The sequence below is a fragment of the Wolffia australiana genome, chromosome 7, assembly GCF_029677425.1.
Source record: "Wolffia australiana isolate 7733 chromosome 7, ASM2967742v1".
Taxonomy (NCBI): Eukaryota; Viridiplantae; Streptophyta; class Magnoliopsida; order Alismatales; family Araceae; genus Wolffia; species Wolffia australiana.
The window spans coordinates 8,120,655-8,125,711 of record NC_135841.1 but is presented as its reverse complement, the minus strand read 5'-3'; positions in this window follow the sequence as shown (position 1 = coordinate 8,125,711).

The window sequence follows — 5,057 nt, the reverse complement described above, 5'->3', positions numbered from 1 at the left end:
TTTTGGGGCTGTATATAGTTGCTAATCCATTGTTATGGATGTAGCACAATGTTGGTCACTTCTGCCATTGAGAGAGGGCATTGGGTTGTTGCTCATTACTGACTAGAAACAAGATGTGCTGTTCGTGTAGGACATTCAAAGGTGTGCCAAGATAGTGCATAGCACGTGGCAGCCACATCGCTGAGATAGGGTTGGCCGCCCAGCAGTCGCGACATAAAGCCTACAGATTAGGGCCCTCACAACTTGATCAAGGTCTTCAATCAGATCAAGAGTGACATGGGCCAGGGGCCCACAATCTTGATCGGGTTTTGCATGGGCAATTCATTGAGTCAATGTAATAAGCTAACACAACTATACCAATCAGAAACAAAATAAACAATAGCCAACATATAGATACCTCATCCTAGCATTTGAATGAGCCTGTAGCATTTTGTAACTCATGTAGGAAATAAGGAATCTGTCCCCATTTGACGAAACTTTTTTCTATATTTTACTCTTACGAATAAAAAACTTTGAAGTTAAGCGTACCAGATCCCATTAGAACTCTGAAGTTAAGTGTGCTTGGGCGTGAGCAGTACCAGGATGGGCGACTGCCTAGGAAGTCCTCGTTGGTGACCACAGCATGGGCATGTGATCACAGTTCAAAATTTCAAAAAAAACTTATGTAGTATTTTGAAGTGTATTTTCTGAATGAGAATACCAATTATTTTATCTCTTTTTTCCTCTCTCTCTCTCTACAAACTTCACTTTCTTTCAAGGATATCTCTCTTTTCTAGAACTCTACAACCCTGTTCAGTGTTGGTTTGTTGGACAGATGATGGATGACATTTTTGAACGGATGAGATATGACTGGATGGTTGTTTCTAGATGGCATTGACGTATGAGGTCGACGTTAACATGGGTGAAGGTCAGTGATAACATTAAGATGTGTCAATGATATTCATCTTCCACAATGACAGTTGGGATGGATATTTTATGGCCATCAAGCCAATCAAACATACATGCTATGTTTAATTACATTGAAATAAATATTTTTTCATTGTTATAATGAAGTCCATGAATAAGTGTAGTGACTTGGGGAATTCAAATGAGGTCATAAAATGGTGATCGCCAGTCTTCAAGTGTATATTCTAAATATTTATATTCAATATATACTCGAGATAGACATCGAACAATTGGGCTAGAATAACACTATATGATCCTACTTATACGACAAGCATGTCTGATCCTATGACCTTTAGGGTAGAGACAATAAGGACATATGGTGGGTGTTCTTTGGAGAAAGAATTCATTCATTTTATCTGTATGAATCCCAGTGTGGTATTATAACTAAATGGTAATCATGTTTATTCATGTCATGGGTAGATGAGTGGTTTGTTAACCTTAGACATGAAGGACATATTGTGCATGGACAACTATATTTTGACTAAATCGTAAGAGTCTCTAATCACGGGATTCAAATATGTCTTAGCTCAGATATAGAAAGAGGTGTAGCTTGACACCCCATAGGCTGGAAACATAACCTATCCATTAGGTCAAAAAATAGTTAATTTATTAATATTTATGTCAATATAATTAATTGATATCATTGAACAATAAATGATATTGGGACATTATATTTATTAATTAAATTGATACATCTGCCTAGAGGGTCACACATATAAGATTTATGGATGTTGGTGGATATACTTAAAATATGATTTTTATAAAATCCTTAATTAGTATAATAGAGAGGACTCCCATTTTAGTTGTCCATCCTAGCCAGACTTGAGTGCGCCTCCCCCATTCCCGTCATCCACTCATCCTAGTAGAGTGTCTAGGTGATGAGGGGATATGCAAGATCTTCAAGAATAGAGGAATAAGAAGAAGAGGAGATCCATTAGTGCATTGATCGCCTGGGTACATCTGGAGGCTAGACACATGAATGGCTTGAAGAGGCTCTCACAAGGAGCAGGTTAAAGGTGTAATTAGTTCCACATAGGGTAATGAAATTGTCTTATGACCTTTTACTACATGAAAAATATTTTTTATGCATTCAATCAAAGCCTAGAAACAAGCAAGTTATAGTTGCCATCAATAGCAGTTTACATCCTCATCCATGTCCTTGGCAGCTGTAAAAATAATAATCAACATCATCACCGGCTACAAAAATTCAACGTTGATTATTAGCGTCATTCGCATTGACAACAGCTATCGTCCTTTTTAATGACACATGCATCAATTTTACAGTTGTACTAAGAACCATCATTGTCATCGTTGACAAAAATACATCATCTACTTAAGTTTTTCTCACCAGTAACAATCGTAGTCATCATCAATTAAATTGCTGACAAAAGGTTGTAGTCATCATCCACAGCAATAGTTGAGACAATCATTGTCCTCTCCAAAAACAGACATCATCATTGTAAGATGTACTAAGTACAATTTAGAAGTACGTGTTATTTAATTTTCAATTATTAAATACAAATATAAGTTTTTGATAATTATTAATAATTAGCCTATTTAATTCATTTTCTTTGTTTTTTTAATTCTCCTACCATCATCTGTCATTCTTCATTGTATGTTTTTCATTTTCATCATCAGTTGTTCGTCATCTCAGACGGATGACTAATGATGATTTTTTTTCATCCAGTCATCCCTTGAACAGTATGGGAGATGACAGATGATGGATACATACCATATAAATGACAATTCATCATTTACTTCATAACCCTATAGGTGACATTGAATCACATCACCCAAATAGTTCTTTACACAACTATTTATTTCATTTTATTATGACATAATATATCCTCTGTTATGAAGATATATGTAATAACTATGCAGAAAAGTAGCACCCATCGGTTGACGCATCATCCATCATGTCGGACATAACATGTGAGTAACAAACAGTGTGCGCTGGCTACATTGCAATATCTATTTTGCATAATCCACAGCCAAAGCAAGCACATGGCCACTTAAATTTGTTCGAGGATGAGACAACGTCATCAGTACCACCTGTAATTATGACATCATTGGCAGTGGAGCAAGATGACCCATCAAAGTTTCTATGCCTAATACACGAGTTTTAAAATAATTCAAAGTTCAATTATTAAAATAAAAATAAAAATGTTTGTTATTGTCTATTAAAACTCAAAAACCAATACACAATATCATGTTAAATATCTCATGCATGTCTCTAAGTAATATCAGTCTGATGATTTCTCATCCATCTCTTCAATCACCAGACAAAATAAATTTACACCATCCCTCTTGCAGCATATTGTCTTGATAGAACTGATAAGCTGGAATGGCATTTTGGTTTATTCTCTGTCCCAGAATGCTGTTTTTTTAGGTTCCAATATGAGGGGATGTATGAAACGAATAGCAGAATGAAGAGAGCATAGCTGTATGCTTAGGGTAAATCAACACCATCTGATGACATAATTGAAGACAAGAATAATGTACTTTAATTTCTAGTCTGAGTAGAGGAGGGGATGATGGAACATCATCAGTCCCTGATACTTGTATCCTTGAAACCTTGCCATCAATACTCAATGACGTAACCACATGAAGACATAAGGGATGGTACAGAGAATTGAATGTCATCCCTCCTGAGCCTTACATCCAACTGAACCTACCCATTGATAGTATTTACCTCATCTGGTCATGTCCCCATGAGACAATGATGATGATGATGAATAAACTTGGCACCCTCATCTTGAATAATCTTCACATTTTGCATCACTTCATGAATCTGGGAATTTTATTTTATTTTTTAAGTCATGCCTCATCCCCAATCCATCATGATGTTGCATCTTGCACAACATCAACACAATGAACACAATACATCATGTTATGACATCTGAGATGCTAGGACATGTATAAAATTGAAAACTGGCGTTGATATTTTTTCATTAACCTTCCATCCCCCATTTACACCATCTTGCTACTTGTTGTGGCTTCCCACCAACAACCACCTACAGCTAATTAGAAGCCAATCATGCATAATCTCTGCTGCTCTCCTCTTTTATTTTCTCAATTTTTTGGTTTCTTATTTATTTTAATTGAGTGCATGTTCTCCACCGACTTATTTTATATCATATTTAATCTATACGATCTCATGGTCTATACGCATCTCCTCATTCTTCTCTGAGAAATTGTATCGCTTTACAAATTATAACATGAATGTTTTATCCAAATTTTCTTACAATGAGACTATTCCAGATTCCTGAATCTTTTAATGGATGATATGATCTACTATTTACCCACATATGAATAAGAAAAGGTGGAATATAGTTTTCTTAGTTCTTTCATCATGTTTTATTATATTACTTTTATAATAGAACTTTGTGACCTGATAATCCGCTAATTTCAAGATTGTATACACATATTGTTATTTAAATTATAATATATTTATCGTATCAAGCTTCAAATAATGTTATCTCTTTTTAGAATGATATTCTGAATTTCAATTTTTTTGTATTTTATCAAATTTTCCTTCAATACATGATATTTTAAATGATATTTTATGGAACATGTTTTTAAGCTATAATATATATTTGGAGTTTTCTAAATTTTAATATATTTTATTGAAATTATTCTCAATGTCATAATAGTCCAATAATTTACCATTCAACACTATTTTCTAATGCGTAGGAATGCATGACATTAGGAAAAAATGTCACTCTGTATTTGCAGCAAATGTGATGGATGCATCAGACACATGTCATCCCTACAAAATATGGGGATTATAATTTCCCTATATTTAATGGGAGAGTGGGACACATTAAGCATGGCCATTAAAATCTCCATAAATAACCCCTCTGGACTATGGCGCCAAGAAAATGGTGGTTAGAGTAATATTCAAGAGGATGTTTCAGATCAGAGGTGAAATGCAGAAAATGTGAAATCATCTTTAATGAAACAGGAATCCAGCCCATTGGATGATGGAACAAAATTTAACGTCTCAGAATGATCCAACTTCAGACCATTATATTTGATGGTCCAGAAAGATTTTCAGGCTAAAAATTTGATCCTAGCTTTTTCTCAATCTCTTCCATCTATCAACATATACT